The sequence below is a fragment of the Bos grunniens genome, chromosome 23 (assembly GCF_055505025.1).
Source record: "Bos grunniens cultivar Pamir isolate PY7600 chromosome 23, Bosgru_T2T1.0, whole genome shotgun sequence".
Classification (NCBI taxonomy): Eukaryota; Metazoa; Chordata; class Mammalia; order Artiodactyla; family Bovidae; genus Bos; species Bos grunniens.
This window is the reverse complement of record NC_141187.1, coordinates 40,236,531-40,262,618: the sequence shown is the minus strand read 5'-3', so window position 1 is coordinate 40,262,618 and position 26,088 is coordinate 40,236,531. Positions and strand designations below refer to the sequence as shown.

The 26,088-nt window shown below is 40.1% G+C and overlaps 1 protein-coding gene and 1 long non-coding RNA gene across 9 annotated transcripts in view; one reads left to right on the top strand and one right to left on the bottom strand.

Annotated features, from left to right (window-relative positions):
* Window positions 1–26,088, top strand: part of LOC147347678 (uncharacterized) — a 302,519-nt gene that overhangs the window by 142,041 nt on the left and 134,390 nt on the right. The gene's annotated exons all lie outside the window — the stretch shown is intronic.
* Window positions 5,218–26,088, bottom strand: part of LOC147347679 (uncharacterized) — a 115,911-nt gene continuing 95,040 nt past the window's right edge. For all 4 annotated transcript variants that reach the window (XR_015152468.1, XR_015152469.1, XR_015152475.1 and 1 more), the window contains one exon: window positions 5,218–25,507. This is a non-coding gene — a long non-coding RNA (uncharacterized LOC147347679). The remainder of the gene's footprint in view (window positions 25,508–26,088) is intronic.

Below are 26,088 nucleotides of genomic sequence, written 5' to 3'. Positions count from 1 at the left end.
AAGAGACACGGGTTTGATCCCTGGGTCAGGAAGATCCCGTGGCGTGGCAACCCACTCCAGTATTCTTGCCTGGAGAATCCCATGAACAGAGGAGCCTGACAAGCTACAGTGTATGGGGTTGCAAAGAGTTGGACACAACTGAAGTGGCTTAGCACACACACATGCACCTACTCTGAATATCCCTCTTATCAAAGCAATCCCAGATGGTTTAGATATAGAGGCAGCTACTACACTGTTATATAATTATAATGCTATGTGAAATACATGGTCTCAATTAACATTATAACAGTGTGTGTGTGTGTGTGCATACTTAGACATTCAATCTTGTTTGACTTTTTGCTATCCCATGGACCAAGAGAATTTCCCCCAAAGTTAAAAATATATATATATCAATAACTCATCTAGATCTTTTGTTTACTTATTGCCAGAAATCTGAATATTTGGAAACTTCCAGATGACTGACAATGATGTTGACTTTTGATCCTGCCAATCTGAGCTCATGAGATTACCCTTTAAATTTGAAGCGTAAATCCTTGCTTTCACTACTTTTGTAAATTTTTGTTTCAGCCACACAATTAGCCTGACATGAAGATTTTCCATTGCTTCAATACTCCATGCAAAAAGGAGAAGAAACATGTCGGCAAACAAAGTATTCAAGAATTTTCTTTTTAATATACAACTGTCACCTTAGACAAAGCATGTTGACTTTCTTAGGCTTTAAATTGGTTAAAATTTCCTAACATAGTGACATCTCACTGCTGAGGTGTTTTGTTTTTTTGAAAAATAAAGGTAGTAGACAGAATTTAGTTAGAGATCTTACTCACAAGATACCTTTGTATTTGACATTTTCTCCATTCTTCCCCCCAGTGGAAGCACATGGGAGATGGCAGTATGGGAAGCTATTCCATAATTTCTATGCAAAACGGATTTGAGTTCAAAAGTACTTGCCAGAAAGCTGGCTTTACTAGCAAGTACATCATTTTACATAAGTTGCATGTTTATTTTGAGAAGCTTTGGAGGGCCTTCTGGAGATTATGAGGAAAATTATCCATATTACTTAAGGTGATACTTGCAGCTAAAACTAAAAAATTCCAAAATCTCAATGGCTTAACACAGTAAAATTTTACTTTTTATTCATATAACTGCCTAATGCATATTTATGATCAAGTGACTTTTCTTCAAGTACTAATTCCTGGCCCCAGACTCCTTCCAGTCTGGAGCTTAGCAGTCTTTACCAAAGGCCTCTAAGGACACCAAATTTTTAGCATTAAGCTGTGCAAGGGAAAGAGGAAGGAGAGATTTCTTTTTGAATTTCCTAGATTAGCCCTACAAGTGGGTATCCTCTTGGCTGGGACTTATTCCCATGGCCACACTTAACCACAAGGGAGGCTGGGAAATGTAGTCTGGCTGTGTGTCCAAGAAAAACATCTTTAAAAAAAAATTTTATTTTAATTGAAGGATAATTGCTTTACAGAATTTTGTGGTTTTCTGTCATACTCAACAAGAATCAGCAATAGGTACACCCATTTCCCCTCCCTCCCAGAACTCCCTCCCATCTCCTTCCCCACCCCACCTGTCACAGAGCCCCAGTTTGAGTTCTTTGGGTCATACATCAAATTCCCATTGGCTATCTGTTTTACATATGGTATTGTAAATTTCTATGCTACTCTTTCCAAACATCTCTGCCGGGAGCCGGAATATTGCATATTGAGTGCATATTGCATATTGAGTGCAGCACTTTCCACAGCATCATCTTTCAGGATCTGGAATAGCTCAACTGGAATTCTATCACTGCCGGTAGCCAGTGTGAGGAACTCCGCCCATGACAAAGGTCATGAGGAAGGAGGTTCGGCATACACAAAGGCAGGATCGAGCTTCAGGAGTCCCCCTGGAAATTCTCGAGCATATACCCCCCCAAACCAGAGTCTGCCTACTTTCTGCTTTGTGCTTTCACCTACACCTCTGACTTTACAGGGGGCTGTCCCCCACTACCTCTCTCTGAAAAAAGAGTTAACTTACAGTTCCAGTTAATAATTCCTGGGTGTGACAGTGTTTAACCTACAAACTCCTTTGGAAATCCTCTAGCCTGCCTGAATAGGTTTTTCCGGCCACATGTGATTGTTCAGAGCCTCCCAACTGTGAGAGGCAGGAGATGTTCTAAACTGTCTAAACACAGATTCTTTTGAGTAGTTAAAAGATTGATTAGAAATTGTATTGGTGAAGGGATTTTCACTTGTTGGGCCAATGTTTGCTGCTAAGTTTCCATACCCCTTACCTGCTGTGTCCCTGGCAGTGTATTGATTAATATAATTGGTGTAAGTAGTAGCTTTAATGTTTGTAACCTGGGACCCTTGAGTTAATTCTTTTTCTTGTTATAGCCCACCACACCTTTGCTCTGTAGGAATGCAACTTTATTTAATGCTTTTGGAGGGTAGCTCCTGACCAATCACCTTTAGAGAAAAATAAGTTTTCTGAAGAAAAGGTCTTAAAATGTTAACAGGCCTCCGGGCCAGAAGATAATGCAAATCACCTAAGCTTTTGCATATGATAAGTTTGCAGGAAGAAAGCCTGGCTTGCTGCATGACTCTACCCCTTCCCCCATTATCCTCTGTGCATAACTTAAGGTATAAAAACTACTTTGGAAAATAAAGTGTGGGCCTTGTTCACCGAAACTTGGTCTCACCATGTCGTTCTTTCTCTTACCTTCTGGCTGAATTATTCAGCCTCTTTTCTCCACTGAATTTCCTCACTGAGCTATCCTTATTTCAGCCTCTTTTCTCCACTGAATTTCCTCACTGAGCTATCCTCATTCTATTACTCTTTATATCCTTAATTAATGTTTAATTAAGCAATTGTTTCCTGATCTTCGCCTACGCCGTCTCTCCTTCGAATACCCTGGATCAGCCGGGGCTGGACCCCGGCACATCTCCCCTTCTCCCTCCTCTCCTCCCATCTTGTCCATACATCTCTTGTCTATGTCTATTTCTCCATTCCTGCCCTGAAAATAAATTCATCAGTGCCATCTCTTCAGATTCCATATATATGTGTCAGTATATGATACTCATATTTCTCTTTCTGACTTACTTCAGTCTGTATAATAGGCTCTAGGTTTGTCCATCTCCTTAGAACAGATTCAAATTTGTTCCTTTTTATGGCTGAGTAGTATTCCATTGTATACATGTACCACAGCTTCTTTATCCATTTATCTGTCAATGGATATCTAGGTTGCTTCCATGTTCTAACTATTGTAAATAGTGCTGCAGTGAACACTGGGGTACATGTGTCTTTTTCAGCTTTTATTTCCTGAGGTTATATGCCTAGGAGTGGGATTGCTTGGTCATATGGAAGTTTTATTCCTAGCTTTTTAAGGAGTCTCCATACCATCTTCCAAGAAAATTTTTAAATGAGTTTGGTGATCAGCTAGCAATCTCAGCTACAAACTTCAACTTCAGCCTCCAAGTCTTCCCTTGATAATCCCACTGGAAGGAAGATGAAGCATAAACTTCAGTGTCAAGCTTCCATCTCCCAAGTACTCACCTTAGAGGTATCAGTGAAGGCCATGAGATTCCCCCCAAACCTAGCAGCTTTGAATAGGTTCCCCCCACCCCCCAGGAGTGTGTCCCTTCACCGTGCTCTACTGTACTTCCTGATTCATAAGCCCATGTCACTGTAGGGATCACCAGGCACCAGGGATGACATTTAGAAGATGGGACTTATTGTACACAAGAGTTAAATTTCAAACCACCAAAACTGAGTCTTCTCATTTCCTTTTTTTCTGATTTGGCATTGATTTTTTTCATGTTTGAATGAGCTTTATAATTTTGCCAAGGTGGAAGTTCACATTTGCAACTTTTTTTTTTCATTTCAAAAGAAAACAAAAGTTAAAAAAGTCTGATTAATTTTCAAGAGCTAGAAAAGGTTAGTTTTTTTCCCACCCCCATATAATACAAAAATGGATGTGCTAATTTAGCTGAAATGTTATGAAATATGTACTATTGGGTTGAAACCAAGTATGGAAATTCCATGAACATTTCCCACTGTGATATCTCTTCAGAGACACCTGTTCACATCCTACCAAACAGATTTCTGTTCCAATAATTAAAATGTAAATACATCCAACATCAGTAAAAGAAATTCAGCTACCAATGTTGGGATGTCTCAGCTCTCTGAACAAGTTTGATTCTTTACAACAATATCATGCATGACTCAATCTGTTATACATTTATACTTGAAAATTAGCAGTAACTGTCAGATTCAATTATTGTTGTCTTCAGCTAAAAATTTTAAGGGCTTTCCTGGTGGCTCAGTGGTAAAGAATCCACCTGCCAAAGCAGAAGACATGGGCTCAATCCCTGGTCTGGGAAGATCGCACATATTGCAGATCAACTGAGCCCATGCACCACAACTATTGAGCCTGTGCTTTAGAGCCCAGGAGCTGCACCTACTGAAGCCGGAACATTCTGGAGCCTGTGCTCCACAAGAGAAGCCACCACAATGAGAAGCCCCTGTACCACAACTAGAGAAAAGCCCACACAGCAGAGAGATCCAGCACAGCCAAAAACTAAACAAAATTTAAAAGAAGAGATGACCTTTTAAAACAGAAAAACAAATTTCAATCTACAGTTGCAATTTCCGTGGAGTTCAAATTTTCTCCCATGAATATTTTTCAGCAGTCCACTAGCCTTATGAACACTTTGATTCTTAATGAAATGGTTAGCAGAAGGACAGTTGCATGTTCAGATGTTGTATAGCTCCTTGGAAGCCAGTTTCCCACAGCATTTCAAGTTCTTAGAATTCCATTGATGATGTTCTCACACTATGAATGCTCAAAAATTCACTGGCAACACACATCTGTGTTTACCCTTTTAATCAGGACAATGTCCACAATAATTTTCATATTCCTAAAGGATTGAGTAATACCTTTAGAATCTTAGAAGGCAAACATGACTTATGCTGGACCTGAAATCATCCTACCCTCCATAATATGAAGAGTCCAAAATTGGAAGTCACTTACAAACCAGAAGCAGAAGATTGTCTGAACTGCCTATTTCTGGCAAATTACTATAATGAAAGAATCTGTGAAGTTGTGAAAGACTTTGGTCTTGTTATAAGGGTCTTTGGCTTTCTTTTTCTCTTCATCCACATTCCAAATCACTTATATTTGAATTAGGGATTTTTTCCCCAATATATAGTGTATACTGTTGTGCATCTTGCCAGTTTTATTTTATTTTTTTTTACAACAATGAATACAGATGGGAGCAATCACAGGATGAGGCAGGATCATGAGTCCTTCCATGTTTTATAGAGAGAAAAAAATGTTTGACTCCTAATTAGCCTTTCTTAAAGGGTCTTAGGAAAGAAATAGAGATCCCAGGAAATAAATTTCCTACAACTCTGGGGTATAATCAGAATCAAAGAACCAGAAAGCAACTGAAACCACACATGTTCAATAACAGTCACTACCACTCTGCTTCCCACTCTCTTGGCCAACATTGTTAATTGATCACATTAGCCCAATGGACCCAGATATGAGTGAAGAATTGTTCTCAACATAAAGCTTTAGGTATCTATTTCCAACTGACAGTTGATTTAAGTTGTTGAATCCTGTTATAGCAACTTTGGTGGTGGTTTAGTCACTAAGTTGCATCCAACTCTTGTGACCCCATGGACTGTAGCCTGCCAAGCTCCTCTATCCATGGAATTTTTCAGGCAAGAATGTTGGAATAGATTTCCATTTCCTTCTCCAGGGGATCTTCCTGACCCAGGGATTGAACTTGGGTCTCCTGCATTGCAGGCATATTTTTTACCATTTGAGCTACTTCAGTTCAGTTCAGTTCAGTCGCTTAGTCGTGTTTGACTCTTTGCGACCCCATGAATTGCAGCACATCAGGCCTCCCTGTCCATCTCCAACTCCCGGAGTTCACTCAGACTCACGTCCATCGAGTCAGTGATGCCATCCAGCCATCTCATCCCCCGCCGTCCCCTTCTCCTCCTGCCCCCAATCCCTCCCAGCATTAGAGTCTTTTCCAATGAGTTAACTCTTCACATGAGGTGGCCAAAGTACTGGAGTTTCAGCTTTAGCATCATTCCTTCCAAAGAAATCCCAGGGCTGATCTCCTTCAGAATGGACTGGTTGGATCTCCTTGCAGTCCACGGGACTCTTAAGAGTCTTCTCCAACACCACAGTTCAAAAGCATCAATTCTTCGGCGCTCAGCCTTCTTCACAGTCCAACTCTCACATCCATACATGACCACTGGAAAAACCATAGCCTTGACTAGACGGGCCTTTGTTGGCAAAGTAATGTCTCTGCTTTTGAATATGCTATCGCGGTTGGTCATAACTTTCCTTCCCAGGAGTAAGTGTCTTGTAATTTCATGGCTGCAATCACAATCTACAGTGATTTTGGAGCCCCCCAAAATAAAGTCTGACACTGTTTCCACTGTTTCCCCATCTATTTCCCATGAAGTGATGGGACCAGATGCCATGATCTTAGTTTTCTGAATGTGGAGCTTTAAGCCAACTTTTTCACTCTCCTCTTTCACTTTCATCAAGAGGCTTCTTAGTTCCTCTTCACTTTCTTCCATAAGGGTGGTGTCATAAGGGTGGTCTGAGCCACCTAACTAGATATAAAAATCTATTTTTCATTCTTGACATAGAATATCTCTGGGTAAGAATCAGAGTGAAAGAAAAGTTGCAGCCATCATCTTGGAAACGTCTCTGTAGATTCAAGTGGTCACATCTACAAAAGAAGCTGCCCTTTACACTCTGAGGTTATTTTCTTCTGGTTTGATTTTTCCTCAAGAAGCTTTGATGCCTTCCTGGCAGGCACATCTGTAACAGTCATGAAAAGTAAAAAGCATGATAGAGAAATAAGTTTAACACCCATTGTCTATAGCATCCCCTTTTCCCTATGTTGAAGTCTCATCAGTTACCAAGCTGTGGTATACACAACCCGTCAAGTGCAGTAATCTTACCAGAACATACTGGGCCAACCTTGACAGTGGGGCCCAGGGTAGGGTTTCCAGGGGCAAGAGTTCAGGGCTGCTTTCTCTCTTCTGGGTCTTTGAAAAGTAAAATCTCGGCTAGTCCATAGCTTTTTGGTTAACTGCTTGGTGTTGGAATGTGTGTGTGCTCAGGTAGGTCTGACTCTTTGTGATCCCATGGACTGTAGCGTGACAGACTCCTCTGTCCATGGGATTTCCCAGGCAAGAATATTGGAGTGGGTTGCCATTTCCTCCCTCAGGGGATCTTCCCATGTATCAAACCTATGTCTCTTGTGTCTCCTCCGTTGGCAGGTGGATTCTTTACCACTACACTTTCTGGGAAGCTCCTGACTGATTACTAAATTAATTCTGAATCAGACAAAACCAGCAAACGTACAAAACCACACAAGCCCTTTTAACTCTAAGTCATTTTTAATTTTTAAAACTCATTTTAACATTATTCTTAAACATCTTAAATCCTTTTTGGTACAAGGAAAGACAAAAATAATAAAAATGAATTAACATAAATAAATCAAAATTACCACCTCACCACTAGCCTTTTTACTGATGCATTTCACAGTCCACAAATTTCACAGAAGGTTACTATCTTCTGAAAATCATTTGTTTTAATAGAGTGTCTGTTAGCCAAAGGGGGTCTGTTTACCAATATATCCAACAGAAATAAGTTAAAGACAGGCTAATATACCTAAGAATAACACCACAGATATCATCAGTCTTACAGTTACATTTATAAAGGTGCAATGTTCTTCTTTGCAACTTTAAGATATTGTTGGGTCTTTTTTTCCACATGGAGAAATTAAAGTTATTAAAGATATTCTATGATTTAACCAATGCCTCAGAAAACCCTAGAGGTGCAAGAAGCTGTAAGAAATTGACTCATGTCTCCAGGGTTTAATATTCCCTTGAGAGAAGACATTATTTCTTCTCTTTATTTATATCTGTGAAATCTTGCTTTTGACTTTGACCAGGCCAAAGAAAATAATGTCTCTCGGGTAACTGATAGACTGTGAAATTAAGTTCAAGAAAACAGATCACTCGAAGGAGTAATCCTTATCCTTGAAGCCATCCCACCATCACTGACTCAAAGAAATCGAACTTTGAACTTATCTATCAGTTTTGTTTCCTCTCTTTGTTTTTGCAGTTGGTGGGAGAAGCTGGTGGTTTTGAGATTGGCAGGGAAGAGTTCAAGCGAAAACAAAGCTTTCTTGTAGGCACTTTTGCTGGTAATAGGGTCCCTTTCTCCTTTGAGTTCTCAATGCATTTCTCAGTTTTTCAGATATTTTCCTTTTGAAGTGCTCTCACCAAAGCTGTCAGTAGGATTTATGACAAGTGCAACTTATGCAGACAAGAGCACTTTCTTTATTCTATACCTGCCAAATATATTGCTTTTTAACCTGGCTATTTGTTACCATTGGTGGTTCCAACTTTAATGCTGAAATAAATTGGGTTTCATGTTAAGGGAAGCTGCCTATTGTCTTGTTGACAGGGGTGGCTTCTTATCATCTTACAGAATAACTTGCTCTTTATTGTGCACACCATGTGTGTGTCACGGCCTAGGTCACTATGAGTCAGGTTTTCTCTGAGTCAAACAGAAATAATACGTAGTTATTATCATCATCATTATTAAAGAGCTTCAAAACAATGTCAAAGGAATTAAAAAGTAATTAAATAGGTGACTGAAAACCATATAAAAATTAGAATTTAAACCCAAGAAAAATCTGAATTCAAAATCAGTGTTCTATACTATTCGCCTCTTACTGTGAAGCTGCTCTGAATATGTTTCACTCAGGCTTCAACTTTTCAGTATACAAAGTGTATACTAATCAAATTTTCAGTTTTATTAATAAGAGGCACCTTATACTCTTTACATTCTTCTCCTTTCAAGAAATTGAAAATGTCACAATGCATGGAACTTTACACAGTGTTATACCTATCAGTTTTGCAGTGAGCTGCATTTGGGATCTTTAGTCATTTGAAGTGCTATAATTCAGGAATCAGAGAAAATAAATCCGCAAGTCTTATATCAGGACTTGCATGCGTTATTTTTCAAAACACAAATGAAAAATCACTGCCTAATGTGGTTGGCATAATTAATGAGATTAGGCACTCAGTTTGGACTTAGATTTCAGTGGTTCTAAGTATTTTCTTTTAATATTTTGTGGAGTTTTAAGAGAGATTTGAAGGAGTTTGGCCTTCCGTGCTTGATTTTAATTTAAATATTTTTGTCATATCTACCTCCATTTTCCTTCACATTCTGTTTTCCTGTTCCTTTTTTTTTTTTTTTTTTTTTTTGCATCTGTGAACTATAGTTTGATCCAATAAGAATGATAAGGAACTTACATAACAGTGTGTCTGTCAGCTGGAATCAACATTTTCCCAACTTAATTTTCTTTTTATGTTTCATTGAACCTCCTGTACATTGTGTACTCACACAGGAAAATAAGGACTTTTATTTCTGCTCATTTTTCTTACCTTTTTCCAGGCATATACAGGAAACAAGTCAAATTTTCTGAATTCTGAGCATTGTCACCTATCAATCCATCTTGCAATTGTTCATGCATTTAATTAAGAGCTATTTTTCAGTGCCTTGTGTGTTTGTGCCAAGTATAATGTAGTAGGCACCAGGACTATGGCAGTGAAATAGATAAAGTCGTTTGGGTCCTCAGAAATCACAGAGCAGGTAGAAGACAGAGAGAAACTGAAATCACCAGTATGGTGAGGGGTTCATTTGTTGAACCAATAACAGAGGACTAAATTTAGCCTGGAGAATTGGAGGATCAGCAACATCTTCCCTAAGGAAGTGACATATATCCTGGAGAAATAAAGGAATTGGCCAGATAGGAAAGGGAGGGGTAGGGGTAGTCAGGCTTTCTGGGCACCATGAGCCACTTAAGTGAGGGGCTGTAAGGTGATACAGAAGACCTAGAGTTCATTGCCAGTATTCTAGATGTATTTTAAAAGTCCTTTTTGCCAATGTCTAAATTCAAGCTTTTCATTCCAATCCCAAAGAAAGTTAATTCCAAAGAATGCTCAAACTACTGCACAATTGCACTCATCTCACACGCTAGTAGAGTAATGCTCAAAATTCTCCAAGCCAGGCTTCAGCAATATGTGAACCGAGAACTTTCAGATGTTCAAGCTGGTTTTAGAAAAGGCAGAGGAACCAGAGATCAAATTGCCAACATCCACTGGATCATACAAAAGCAGGAGAGTTCCAGAAAAACATCTATTTCTGCTTTACTGACTATGCCAAAGCCTTTGACTGTGTGGATCACAATCAACTGTAGAAAATTCTGAAAGAGATGGGAATACCAGACCACCTGACCTGCCTCTTGAGAAATCTGTATGCAGGTCAGGAAGCACTAGTTAGAACTGGACATGGAACAACAGACTGGTTCCAAATAGGGAAAGGAGTATGTCAAGGCTGTATATTGTCACCCTGCTTATTTAACTTATATGCAGAGTACATCATGAGAAATGCTGGGCTGGAGGAAGCACAAGCTGGAATCAAGATTGCTGGGAGAAATATCAATAACTTCAGATATGCAGAAGACACAATCCTTATGGCAGAAAGTGAAGAACTAAAGAGCCTCTTGATGAAAGTGAAAGAGGAGAGTGGAAAAGTTGGTTTAAAGCTCAACATTCAGAAAACTAAGATCATGGCCTCTGGTCCCATCACTTCATGGGAAATAGATAGGGAAACAGTGGAAATAGTGGCAGACTTTATTTTTCTGGGTTCCAAAATCACTACAGATGGTGATTGCAGCCATGAAATTAAAAGATGCTTACTCCTGGGAAGGAAAGTTATGACCAACCGCGATAGCATATTCAAAAGCAGAGACATTACTTTGCCAACAAAGGTCCGTCTAGTCAAGGCTATGGTTTTTCCAGTAGTCATGTATGGATGTGAGAGTTGGACTGTGAAGAAAGCTGAGCGCTGAAGAATTGGTGCTTTTGAACAGTGGTGCTGGAGAAGACTCTTGAGAGTCCCTTGGACTGCAAGGAGATAAAACCAGTCCATCCTAATGGAGATCAGTCCTGGGTGTTCTTTGGAAGGACTGATGTTGAAGCTGAAACTCCAATACTTTGGCCACCTCATGCAAACAGTTGACTCATTGGAAAAGACCCTGATGCTGGGAAGGAATGGGGGCAGGAGGAGAAGGGGATGACAGAGGATGAGATGGCTGGATGGCATCACTGACTCGATGGACATGAGTTTGGGTAGGTTCTGGGAGTTGGTGATGGACAGGGAGGCCTGGAGTGCTGCGATTCATGGGGTGGCAGAGTCAGACACGACTGAGTGACTGAACTGAACTGAAATAAAAGCTTTAAGGAAAAAGCTTTTGCTACTATATTTCCCATTTCCCATATATTGGTTCTTTTTTAACTCTCGATACAGTTCATGGAATTCTCTAGGCCAGAATACTGGAGTGAGTACCTTTCCCTTCTCCAGGGATCTTCTCAACCCAGGGATCAAACCCAGGTTTCCCGCATTGCAGGCAGATTCTTTACCAGCTGAGCCACCAGGGAAGCCCAAGAATACTGGAATGGGTAGCCTGTCCCTTCTCCAAGGGATCTTCCCAACCCAGGAACTGTACCAGGGTTTCCTACTCTGCAGGTGGATTCTTTACCAATATGCTATCAGGGAAGCCCCAAGATAAGAATAACTGAGGATAAAAAACCAGAAGAGGTTTCTGCAGTATTAGCAAGAAGGTATTTCAAGGGAATTTTAAAGGGAGAGGAATCATTTATTATTCTTTACTATAGGCATTGTGATAAGGTCTCCTTTTAAAATTTTTATTTAATAAAGTGAAGGATAATTGCTTTATAATGTTGTGTTGGTTTCTGCCATACAGTGTGAAGCAGCCGTAAGTATCCACATACACCCTCCCTCTTGAGCCTCTCTCATCCCCCACCTCATCCCATCCTTCTGGGTTGACACAGAGCACCAGGTTGAGCTCCTTGTTAGAGAGCAACTTCCCACTAGCTAGCTCTTTTATATGGTAATGTTTATGTTTCAGTGCTACTCTATTGATTCGTCCCACCCTCTCCTTCCCCTGCCGGGTCCACAAGTCTGTTCTCTACCTCTGTGTCTCTGTTCCTGCCCTGCAAATAGGTTCATCAATGCCGTTTATTTCTAGATTCCATATATATATATATATATATATATACATATATATATATGGAACTGCTTTAGTGATCTTACCACCAGCTTGGAGGAGAACACCACTGAGGTGAAGTTATAGCTTTTTGAGAAAAACAAAATCACAAGATGATGAAGACCTTCATTTGTTGGATTATCTGGTGCCTTCTGATGCTGGCTCCACCACATACTCTCAGGTGACCACGAACAAGTCATTTAACTTGTCTAAGCTGCTGCAGTCTGGTCAGTTAAATGGGGATATTAACAATACCCCCTCTTAGAGTTTGGGGGGAGGAATAAACAGATATATGTCTCCTAGCATCTGACACAAATTAAATGGTAGTTTAATTATTATAACTAGGCCACAGTGAAACATTTCTTTTTCTCATTAAGGAGGAAAAATTAGTGGCTGTATTTGAGTTTAAGGATCTTAACAAATGTTATCAAATATTTTTCTTATTTGCTAACAACCAGAGTCATTACATTTACCATTTCTCTGGATTTTGAGCATGGAGGGGAATCAGCTGTGAAACTGATCATGGTATGTAAAATAACTAACCTGTATCAACCGGAAATTGATATACAGCTCAAGTTTTATACTTCACAGCACTTCTGAACCAAAAGGGAAAGAGGGCTTTCCATGAAATCAGATTAAATAGAAACTTAGGCCTTAGCCCCTTTCTGATTCTAAAGGTCGACTATCAGTTCCACAAGTCACCCAGGTCTGAAGCTTCAGAGTAACTAAGGCTAATACATGGAACAGTGCGCTTCTCTTGACTGTCAATGGGATCCAAGGTACTCAATTCCACATGCAGAAGTTGACAGGAAGAACACATTTCACGGACTTCTACTAGCAAGGGAAGTTTGCGTATTTATTCTCTGTTTAGCAATTAGGTTGCTTCTGTCACAGAAAGACAGTTTCTGGAGGAGAAGAGGCAAGCTGCAAATGTGTGCTTCATTTTTGAATTTGGGATGAATTTGCTGATGGTTCATCATCTTGGCCCTGAAGAATGGTTTTATAACACTGAGTCTATATGTTTTCAAGTTTTTAATGGGGATAATATGAGATAATATTTGAAAATTGGTTTTTCATTTTCTTAGCATAACTTTTCATTTACTTTTTATATCTCTAGTCATGGCAGGAATAAGAATAAAGGAAGCAATAATGGCAATTATTAATTTTTATTACTGTTAATAACAGTTATTATACAACCAGGGGTTAAACCTGTTGTTTATTTAGGCTAGGATGCATTCGAGAAGTCAGAGCATATTGTAGCCACAGCTTAACTCAGGTCATGGGTAGATGGCAGATGTGGGGAGTACTAAATGTATGAGAGAAAAGTTGGAAACAGAGAAACCAAGAAGAGAAAGATCAAAGTCAAGTGGTAAGTGAGAAGTGTAATTAACTATTTTCAGGGATGAGTCAAGGATAGAAGTCTATGAACCCTTCATCTCTGCCCTAAAGGAGGGCTGCCCATTCCGTGGTATTCTGGGCTACCTGTACTGATAAATTCAGTATGCTTTTCAGAGAATCATTTTTTTATCTTGCCAAATGCAGTTCTCAATATATAATTATATTTCCCCACACCTTCTCCCAGTCAGGGCCTAGCATTTAAGGGATTTCCTGAACTCACTGCTGTTAGTATCAAGCCATAGGAACCTTTAGGTGACCACAAGCCTATTCTTGTTTTCTTAGCAATGACATAGGGCAGAACCAAGAAGCTTAGAAAAACTTGGACCGAGTAGTTTTTAAAAAGGAGCTGTGGTCTGTGTGAGATGACCACTAACCCCCTCAATTCCTCCTGTCTAACTCCTCACATTGTCTTAGAGCAATAATCTTCAAGGTGGGATCTTGCACCATGTAAAGCAGATTCAGCTGGTTTGTTTATTAAAAAGCATTCCTGGGTTCTAATATGCCTGGTATGGCACTTACTTGCCTGTGATTTTGACAAAAACTTCAAATAATATGTGAAATAAAGCTTTCTCTAGGTCCTACTTCTTCCACCCAACTACCCTTCCCAAATTTGCTCTTAGGTGGCTGCCAATCAATCTTTGCAGAGGTGTGAAAATTAATCACAATGTTCACAGACACTGTCCATACTTAAGAGTATTTCTCCCACAAAGGTATTTGCATTTTTGAAGTGGTCTTCAAGAAGGTAAAATATATTTCTTGATGAGATGGAAACTGTAGTATTAAAAGAAGTTAGTTTGTCAATGTGTTATGCAAATGTTCAAATAATGAGACTATAATAATAATTATAACCAAGAATTATGGAACATTGATTTACTATGTGTCAAATCCATTATAAGCATTATTGCTAATTCTTATAAATCATAGGAGAAGAAATATCCCATTTTCACTGAAGAAAAACCTGAGGGTCAAAGTGGTAAAATACTTTGCTCCAAGACCATACATTTGGCAGATGTCTGATCAGACTTTAAATTTTATGTTGTTTTGGCCATATAGTTCAACCACGTACCATTTAGACTATACTACTTTCTGAAAAAAAAAAAATAGCCTTTCAATGACAAAGTACACATTAGATATCATCCTTAGAGAATTACTGTAACATCCATTTGGCTAAAGTAGCTGAGAACCGTAATTATTTTTATGAACGATTAAAGCATTTTACATGTTTCTAGACATTTCTTTAATAATGTTTAGCACTGCTGGGTTGAAAATGTATCATTTTCATTACTTCCATGAGACTATTTCTGCATCCAACTCTTTATTTCTGCTACCTTGGTTTCATTTCTATCATCTTTCAAAGAGCTGCCTGTCTGAAAATATGGTTAGGTTATTTGAATTACTATGAATTAATTCCAAAGAATGGGAAAGACTAGAGATCTCTTCAAGAGAATTAGAGATACCAGGGAACATTTTATGCAAAGATGGGCTCAATAAAGGACAGAAATGGTATGGACCTAACAGAAACAGAAGATATTAAGGAGAGGTGGCAAGAAAACACAGAAGAACTATGCAAAAAAGATCTTCACGACCCAGATAATCATGATGGTGTGATCACACACCTAAGAGCCAGATATCCTGGAATGTGAAGTCAAGCGGGCCTTAGGAAGCATCGCTACAAACAAAGCTAGTGTATTGAGGTCCTTTAATGGACCGGAACCTGGTGGTCTGGAGTCAACCGATAAGAAAGTAAAGGAGAGAGAAAGAGGCTGATATTCCTTGGTTTACCCAGAAAGCCAATAAAGCCCCTGCATGGGACTTGCTCTGTTCACAAAGGCCTCAGGCACCCTCTCGATGGGGTGAAGGCACAGAGTACCTTCTCAAGAGGGTCTTAGAAGCCCGGGCAGGAAAGTGAACTCAGAGAGCCTCTGTGCTCCAGGGGATCAGCTTGAAAAAGAGAGAGAGAGAGAAAGCAAGACACAGGGACCAAAGCTCTGATGGAGCAGAGGTGTTTTATTCAACACTGTGTAGGTATTTATACTGTCCTACAAGATAGCTATTTTCAGCAGAGATAAAATCAAAACTTACAAGGAAACATGAGATCATCCATATGAAAGAGAGAGGGTTGTAAATAATCACTTTTACCATATGGTTCATAAAAAGGAAAAGGGTACTTATCACCGTATAGAAAAACTAACGAAGGAAATGTCTGGATTCCTCAGCCCCTGGGAGAGGCTTGCCTCTCCTCTTAATTCCTGAATATTTAGGAATTAGTAAGGAACAGAGAAATTTTGACAGATCCAAAACAGCACACAGGAAGCCTCCTGTTAAATGTTTCCTGACAATAGTGGAGGTGATGGGATTCCAGTTGAGCTATTTCAAATCCTGAAAGATGATGCTGTGAAAGTGCTGCACTCAACATGCCAGCAAATTTGGAAAACTCAGCAGTGGACACAGGACTGGAAAAGGTCAGTTTTCATTCCAATCCCAAAGAAAGGCAATGCCAAAGAATGCTCAAACTACCACACAATTGCACTCATCTCACATGCTAGTAAAGTAATGCTCAAAATTCTGCAAGCCAGGCTTCAGCAATATGTGAACTGTGAACTTCCAGATGTTCAAGCTGGATTTAGAAAAGGCAGAAGAACCAGAGATCAAATTGCCAACATCTGCTGGATCATGGAAAAAGCAAGAGAGTTCCAGAAAAACATCTATTTCTGCTTTATTGACTATGCCAAAGCCTTTGACTGTGTGGATCACTATAAACTGTAGAAAATTCTGAAAGAGATGGGAATACCAGACCACCTGATCTGCCTCTTGAGAAATCTGTATGCAGGTCAGGAAGCAACAGTTAGAACTGGACATGGAACAACAGACTAGCTCCAAATAGGAAAAGGAGTACGTCAAGGCTGTATATTGTCACCTTGCTTATTTAACTTTTATGCAGAGTACATCATGAGAAACGCTGGGCTGGATGAAGCACAAGCTGGAATCAAGATTGCCGGGAGAAATATCAATAACCTCAGATATGCAGATGACACCACCCTTATGGCAGAAAGTGAAGAAGAACTCAAAAGCCTCTTGATGAAAGTGAAAGAGGAGAGTGAAAAAGTTGGTTTAAAGCTGAACATTCAGAAAACGAAGATCATGGCTTCTGGCCCCCTCACTTCATGGCAAATAGATGGGAAACAGTGGCAGACTTTATTTCTTTGGGTTCCAAAATCACTGAAGATGGTGACTGCAGCCATGGAATTAAAAGATGCTTACTCCTTGGAAGGAAAGTTATGACCAACTTAGACAGCATATTCGAAAGCAGAGACATTACGTTGTCAACAAAGGTCCATCTAGTCAAGGCTATGGTTTTTCCAGTAGTCATGAATGGATGTGAGAGTTGGACTGTAAAGAAAACTGAGCACCGAAGAATTGATGCTTTTGAACTGTGGTGTTGGAGAAGACTCTTGAGAGTCCCTTGGACTCCAAGGCGATCCAACCAGTCCATCCTAAAGGAGATCAGTCCTGGGTGTTCATTGGAAGGACTGATGTTGAAGCTGAAACTCCAATTCTTTGGCCATCTGATGCAAAGAACTGACTCATTGGAAAAGACCCTGATGTTGAAAAAGATTGAAGGTGGGAGGAGAAGGGGACAACACAGGATGGGATGGTTGGATGGCATCACTAACTCAATGGAAATGAGTTTGAGTGAACTCCTGGAGTTGGTGATGGACAGGGAGTCCTGGCGTGCTACAGTCCCTGGGTTTGCCAAGAGTCGGACAGAACTGAATGACTGAACTGAACTCCAAAGAAAGCTTATAGAATTTCAGAGATCTGTAAGAAATGTGAGGATCTATTTGTTTAATTTTAACTTAAAATTTATTAGAGAATGATTTCCCAGGGTTTATCAACTTACTCTGTTGGTTTGACATGTAGTTGAAAGTAGTTACCCCTATGATTCCCAAAGAACACCATCTCTTTCCTATGTTCATCTCTAAGATATTTTTGGAGAAGACCATCTATGTGCTAAATCTAAATGCATCTATACACCTACTTTAGTTTTAGTTTGTTTTGTTTTTCTCCAGCAAGGGCAGAAGTCTAAAACTCAAACTGATTAGAAGTGATTTGAAACCTGAGGTAGCAATTTGATTAAACTGAACATTACTTGTACTCAAACATGACTCCAAGGATTTAAAATCCTTTTGAACTGGCAAGTGTTCTTTAAGCAGCTATGTGGAGAGAGGCCATCACTTTGCACTGAGTAAGCAAATCAATGGAGAATATAGAGAGAGCATAATGATGCTGCCTTCCTTGCTGCGTTGATGGCATTTGCTGCTTGTCCTAGGATGCATTTCTCATCACTCCTGTCCTCTGTAGCGTCAGGGAAGAGCAGGTGTTAAGCATTTTCCTGTCACCCTGGCAGTCACCCAGGCTGTGCTTGGTCAATAGTAAGCACAGAAAGGACCCTGTGGGAGGCAAAGAGAGACAAGAACCTAGTTATTTGTATTCCTTCTTCTTTGCTTTGGGCAGGTTCTTAAGGGGTGACTTCATTTTATGGAGTACCAAATCATTAGCTCCTACCAGACATATCTGCTATGATTCCACTTTTCATAAAGCGATGCTGACCTGTGGGTTCAGAGAACACCATCTCCTCTCTTTGTCTCTCCAGCCTAGGAATAGAAATGGTTCCTGCCATCAGAATCTCTTGGGTTACCTGACTGTCTCTTGTTTGATATACTTGTAGAACCACCACATGTATAACCACGTCCCTGAGTGTAGATATCTGAACTTAGTTTTGTTTTTCTGGTTAAACCTTAACCTCTACACTTCTATGTACATAATGTTCATCATTAGCACTTGTAACATGTTTAGGGTTATTTTAGTGCCTTGTAATGACAACCTAGAGGAGTACTGGGAAAACTGCAACAAATCTAACTATTGTCATGATATTGAACTATAATTAATTATTGAGGATTTGCTATCATGTATTTTTGAGTGAATAGAAGAAAATGTATCTTGCCGAAAGGATTTTTAAAATTTCCATTATAACCACATGGTAACCTTTTCTATTGCTACTTAAAGGAACTCTCTTAGAAGAAAATAACGTACCAGTTTTAGAGGGTTTTTTTTTGATATGTTTTTCATAATGCTCAAGGTTATTAAATCATTTAGTAAAAAATTCCATCCCTGGGACATTCCACATTGTAGTTTCCCATGAAAATCTAGATTTCGAAGGCAGCACAAATATAGACACCCATCAAATGTTTTCATAGCATGAAATTTCTAAACAGATTTGAACCAGTACATAAAAGCCTCATCTACATTGAAAAAAATTAATGTGTGGTATATTTTGTGTATTTGTACCAAGGGCCAAAGATGGTCGAAATTACTTTTACCTCATGACAGTTTAAATATAAGAAAACTAGTCAGAGACTTGGTAGTTTGGGTGGACACTCCCCTCGCATTCAGCCAGGGGTACTGCTTGAGGGGAATCACTTCTAGCTCTGTCCCTAACTGTTACACAAACAATACTAGTGTTCTTTAGACCCTGTTACTTTTATTCCTGTTTGCACAAGTGAGTGATACTTATAGCTTTCAATTTATATAGAAAAGGTCATATGTCTGAGTTCTGGCCAATGGAATGTGGGAAAAAGTGATGCATATACATTTCAAGTACTGATTCCTAGACACTTGCTAATATATTCTTCACTTGTGCTTGGTTTTCTTTCACTTTGCCCAAAGCAATTGATATAATTAAAGAATATGAGATTCTTAAAGATGGTAAGCTATAAGCTGAATGTGTGGGGCAGAAAGGCCCATGTTCCCCAAAGGCTGACATGTATTGGACTGTGATGTGAAATCACTGCAGATGGTGACTGCAGCCATGAAATTAAAAGATGCTTGTTCCTTGGGAGAAAAGCTATGACCAACCTAGACAGCATATGAAAAATCAGAGAAGGCACTTTGCCAACAAAGTTCTGCCTAGTCAAAGCCATCATTTTCCCAGTAGTCATATAAGGATGTGAGAGTTAGTCTATAAAGAAAGCTGAGCACCAAAGAATTGATGCTTTAAAACTGTGGTGATGGAGAAGACTCTTGAAAGTCCCTTGGACTGCAAGGAGATCCAACCAGTCCATCCTAAAGGAAATCAGTCCTGAATATTTATTGGAAGGACTGATGCTGAAGCTGAAGCTCCAGTACTTTGGCCACCTGATGAGAACTGACTCATTTGAAAAGACCCTGATGATGGGAAAGATTGAAGGCAAGAGGAGAAGGGGACGACAGAGGATGAGATGGTTGGATGGCATCACCAACTTAATGGATGTGAGTTTAAGCAAGCTCCAGGAGTTGGTGATGGACAGGGAAGCCTGGTGTGCTGCAGTCCATGAGGTTGCAAAGAGTCAAACACAACTGAGTGACTGAACTGTGATGTGTGGGAAGATTTGCTTTTCTGTGTAAAGTCACTAAAATTTAGGGTTAGAGTAACAAGTGTTTACCTTGATTAGTACACAGATAAATTAAGCACTGACAGAACAAAATTTCAGAAATATAATATTAATCTGGTACCTAAATCCTTCGATTTGGGCTCTTTTTGCTACCTCATTCATCGTTTCTTCTCCTTTTCCTTCTTCTAATGTCCATATGTTCATTTTAAAATGGAAAAACGGGCTCTGTTGAAATATAAATTAACTAAGGCATGCTGCCAAAGTCTTGTCTTGTGGTGTGCCTTGAGGATTTAACTTGGATTTTATTTTTCATAGCTATAGCAAGAAATCTTTTTGTTAGTCTTTTGAGGGGTGAAGCACTGGGAGCAAATAACAGGGACTTGATCCATCTCCTTGCCAAGCTGGACATAAGACTTTCTTTGTGTTTATAGCAATTAGGCCTTTTTAAATGTACCATCAATCTCTTCTTGAAGGGATAATCTGCTCTTTTGCAAGAGTAAAGGCATGAAGGAGCTCGTTTCGTGAGGATCTTAAAATAATCAAGGACTGGCAGGACATTGAGGACAGAATATGAAAAAGAAATAGGTTCAGGGTATTAAATGATATTCTAAGATCAGGGCAAATGGACTAAATGAAGTATGCAGGAAGGTCGCCTTATAAATGCTTGGGACCAGTAGCTGGACTAGAGGACCTGAAGTGAAGTGAAATCACTCAGTCGTGTCTGACTCTTTGCGACCCCATGGACAGTAGCCTGCACCAGGCTCCTCCGTCCATAGGATTTGCTAGGCAAGAGTACTGGGGTGGGTTGCCATTTCCTTCTCCAGGCAATCTTCCTGACCCAGGAATCGAACCCAGGTCTCCCACACTGATAGACGCTTTACCATCTGAGCCATCAGGGGACCATCTCACACTTATTCCTATGCTTCCCTAATAGTTAACAAATGACCATGTAAGGATTTCCATCTCGTATCCTAAGTCTACTACATACCAAATGGAGCAGTGGAAGAGCAAAAGACCCAGCATTTTGAGAGTTGGAGTGATCTATGCCCGTTATTCACGAAACTAGGTGAGAAGACAGTGGATTCCTTATTGCTTGACAATTTTGTGAAACTGTCCTAGGCATGGATGTGTGATACCTTTACTGAGGTCCACTCTTCAGTATTTTCAGCTTATATGTCTTTGTAAAGCTTATTTCAAATAAATTGGAGAGCTCAGGTCTCTAATAATGCAGTTCAAGTTTTTATTTAATGTTCTGTTCAGTTCAGTTCATTTCAGTCGCTCAGTCGTGTCCAACTCCTTGTGACCCCACAAACCGCAGCACGCCAGGCCTCCCTGTCTATCACCAACTCCCGGAGTCCACCCAAACCCATGTCCACGGAGTCAGTGATGCCATTCAACCATCTCATCCTCTGTCATCCCCTTCTTCTCCTGCCCTCAATCTTTCCCAGCATCAGGGTCTTTTCAAATGAGTCAGCTCTTCACATGAGGTGGCCAAAGTATTGGAATTTCAGCTTCAACATCAGTCCTTCCAATGAACACCCAGGACTGATCTCCTTTAGGATGGACTGGTTGGATCGCCTTGCAGTCCAAGGGACTCTCAAGAGTCTTCTCCAACACCACAGTTCAAAAGCATCAATTCTTCGGTGCTCAGTTTTCTTTACAGTCCAACTCTCACATCCATTCATGACTACTGGAAAAACCATAGCCTTGACTAGATGGACCTTTGTTGACAAAGTAATGTCTCTGTTTTTTAATATGCTATCTAGGTTGGTCATAACTTTCCTTCCAAGGAGTAAGTGTCTTTTAATTTCATGGCTGCAGTCACCATCTTCAGTGATTTTGGAGCCCCCCAAAATAAAGTCAGCCACTGTTTCCCATCTATTTGCCATGAAGTGATGGGATCAGATGTCATGGTCTTAGTTTTCTGAATGTTGAGTTTTAAGCCAACTGTTTCACTCTCCACTTTCACTTTCATCAAGAGGCCCTTTAGTTCTTCTTCACTTTCTGCCATAAGGGTAGTGTCATCTGCATATCTGAGGTTATTAATATTTCTCTTGGCAGTGTTGATTCCAGGTAGTGCTTCCTCCAGCCCAGTGTTTCTCATGATGTACTCTGCATATAAGTTAAATAAGCAGGGTGACAATACCCAGCCTTGACGTATTCCTTTTCCAATTTGGAACCAGTCTGTTGTTCCACGTCCAGTTCTAACTGTTGCTTCCTGACCTGCATACAGGTTTCTCAAGAGGCAGGTCAGGTGGTCTGGTATTCCTATCTCTTGAACAATTTTCCACAGTTTATTGTGATCCACACAGTCAAAGATTTTAGCATAGTCAGTAAAGCAGAAATAGATGTTTTTCTGGAACTTTCTTGCTTTTTCAATGACCCAGTGGATGTTGGCAATTTGATACTCTACAATGAGCATAAGTTTGCCTTCTCTTGCTTGTGGTTCCTTCTCCTAGCTCATGCTGACTTCAGAATGCTGTCCCAACATAGCAGAAAGTACACCATTGTTGACGTAAAAAAGAAAAAAACACAACAAAAAGCCTTCTGTTTGGCTACTGGAAAATCTATTTGTCCTCTTTTGATTTATTTCCTCTGGGCTACCTATATTATGGACGTGTGACCAGGATGAAATGAAATAACATATATGAATGCACCTAGCATGTTGCCTGGCACATGGCAGGCACTCAGTAAATACTATAGATACTATGCAGGGGTATCTTCTAAAAATAAATGGACCTTGGTGTTTCTATATCCAGGAAGACCTGCGGAGAACATCTGTTGTTCCTGATACAGGTGTAGCCCTGCTATTTTTCTCATGTCTTTTCAAGCATTTAACGTTCTTGTCTTCACAGCTCCTATAGGCCTGAAAGCTCCAATGGTCAGGGCAGAATGTAGACTACAGGAAGAAAGCCTTTCATGTTCTCTGGTATTGCCTGGGCTCTACCACTTCAAATCTTATCTGGAAACCAGCCTCTAAATGGCAATGATTTGATTTTCTCAACTCTGATCCAGGAACTGTCACTGTCTCCTAGAATCTTTACAATAACCTCAAGAAAAAGGTGCATGATCTTGTTTTCTGTTGGTCTCAGCCTATCAGTGATGATGTTCTGCCTAGGAATGCCTGGGAACACTCACCTGGGCCCAAATCACTTGTAGTCCCCACAGAGGTTTCCTGCCTGGAAAGAGTCAGTGTTATGGCTGAACAGGGCCTTGTGGTTCTTATTATGATTGCAAGATGCACCTCAGAGAAAAGCTATCTGGGAACTTTGAAAAAATAAGATTTTATTATTCGCAGTTCTTGGATGGCATACGGCATGCTCAGAGCCACCCAAGGAGGTTCTGGGTAGAGACACAGTGTGGACCTGAGTTCTCCCTTTACTGGGATTGAGGGTGGGATGCCTAAGGTTTTATAGGTTTATTCTTTATTTGGTGAATTTAAAACCTAAAGGTAGGAATTTGGGCCTGGAAAGGGAAAAGCAGGGTGACTCAAAAGGTCAGGAATCTAGGTTGCCTGGGGCTGTCTAAAAGGGGAACTTCCTGGGTGGAGGGACCTGGCTATTTATTTAGATGTGTAGCTAGTGGTATGTTTATTCAAGATGGGTGTCTTTGAAATAGACGCATTGGCAATCAGAAACTAAATGTTAGGCACTTACGTTACATTCAAAAAAAGCTTACTGCCAAGCACTTACACTCTGGATCTTCGCCTGATGCATGAAGAATCTGAGTAACTTGATGAATACCTTGCAGCAAGTTAGGACTTCATCTTGAACTTAAAACCGAGATTTCTTGTATCATATGACATATATCTGATGAAATATACGATATGTCCTTTTCCAAATTACGTACCTCAGTTCCAGAAAAGGCAAGCAGAAAGAGGTAAACTTCCTTTCTTCCTTTCTATTTCCTTTCTCTTTCTTTCCCAGCTCCCTCCCTCCCTCCTTTTTTTTCCTTTTCAGTCTTTATGTCATTGGAAAAAAATGAACAAACAAACAAAAAACCCAGAACATTATCTTTGTGTCTCTGGACTGTTTGCAACTCTCTGATACACCCTGAAGATGGTGCTCATTTTCCTTGTTGTTGTTCAGTTGCTAAGTCGTGTCCAACTCTTTGCAACCCCATGGACTGCAGCACACCTGGCTTCTCTGTGCTTCACTATCTCCTGGAGTCTGCTCAAGTTCATTTCCTTATTCTGGTCTAAAAACTCACTCTCAGAGCCATTCACTAGGACCAGGCTTCACAGTTTCCGAGTCCACAAAGAATGACCTTTCGTCATAGTTACCCTTATTCAAAAACACTGCAAGTAATTTTCCCTTAGTACAGTGAATTATGACCAAGGAATAAATAATAATGTTTCAATCATCTAACTAACAGTTAGGCTGAAGATAAGCAGGCTATCAATTTTTCAAAACTTTGGTCTTATGACTCACAGGCCAATGCAGTTTTTGAACACAAGGCTGTTGCATGTAAGCTATTGGGTGAAAAGATACAAAGGTACATAAATTGAAATTTTTGTTCATGAGGACGGCATGCATATAATAATACAAAGTTCTGTGTAAGGAGTTGTCAGAGGAGAGGAGTGAATAGTAAGAGAGAGATCTAGGTGTGAGGAGTTGATGGAGAAGTCTTCCTGGAAGAAGGGAATTTTGCCAGGCAACTAGGATTTGAAAGCATAAAAAAGGTTAAGGAGGATTGATCTAGATCTAGGATAAGAGCATATACAAAAGCACAGAGGAAAAATACATGCAAGATATGCTATAGAGTGGTAAAGAATCCACCTGCTAATCCAGCAACTGCAAGAGACACTGGTTCAATACCTGGTTTGGGAAAATCCCCTGGAGAAGAAAATGGCAACCCATTCCAGTATTCTTGCCTGGGAAATCCCATGGACAGAGGAGCCTGGAGGGCTACAGTTCATGGGGTCGCAAAGAATCAGACAAGACTGAGAACAGTGCACAACATAAAGTGAGAATCAGTTTGGGCAGAAAGGAGAAATACATTCTTAAGTTTGGTCAGAAATGTGTACAATGCAGAATGTTAAAAAATACGATAGGACCATTGGACTTCACCCAGGTGTTACTGAGAAAACTCTAGGGATTTGAAGTAAGGGACTGTAATGAAAGCGTTGTTTAAGAAAGACTACAAGGTCAAAGGAAATGGATACTAGAGGCAGAAAAATTTGTTAGGGATTCGGTTTTCTAGGAGGAGATGCTGATTATCTGACAAAGCAAAAGGAATGGAAGAGGTTAAGAGACAAACGACAGAACCCTCCAGCACAGTAGGACCGAACACAGGAGGAGGGAACATCACTTGGAATTAGTGGTTGAAGAATTATGACTGTGGATCTCAAACCTGAGTGTGCATCACAATCTTCTGCAGGGCTTGTTAAAACACAGATTTCTGGGTCCCAGTACAGAGAATCATGGGGGCCAAGAAGTCTTGACGATTCCAGAGAAGGGAAAGTTATGTGTCCAACACTTAATGTCAAGCACCACATCGTGCAGATCGCATTTCCTGTAATTAGAGGAGATGTGTAGTCAAGTCAGGGGATACTGTATTCATACTCAGTAAATCTCACATGTCATTTGAACATGTAATACCATAAGCATATTTCTTGTCCCAAGCACCAATTGCCGCACACACATTCACTTTCTGAGGTCAGAACAGCGATTTAACAATCTCATTGCCCAGTGGTGATATACTATGTACTTTCCAAAATTAACCAAAATGAGAACCCCTGGGGTACATAACTCAGCTCTCTCCTTCCAACACGTGCATGGTTTCCTTCATCTCCTATTATGCTCTTTGCACCCGTAGTCATGCAAATGGCCCAAGTGAATAGCTGCCTTCTGCGAACCAGATGGTCACATGTGGGAACAGAGATGGGATGGAGACAATAGAAGTAATAGCCTATAAAGTAGGTTAGCACTACTGAAATTCTACTTTCTTCTATTAATACCAAGTGAAAGGTTAATTATTTCCATCCATGTTCACTTAATGGAGAGAATTAATCTCAAAGGCACAGCAAGAAATTTTCAGCAAAATTCTGTGACTGCTTATTCCAAAATAGGGCAGAAGCATGATTGAGTGTGTGC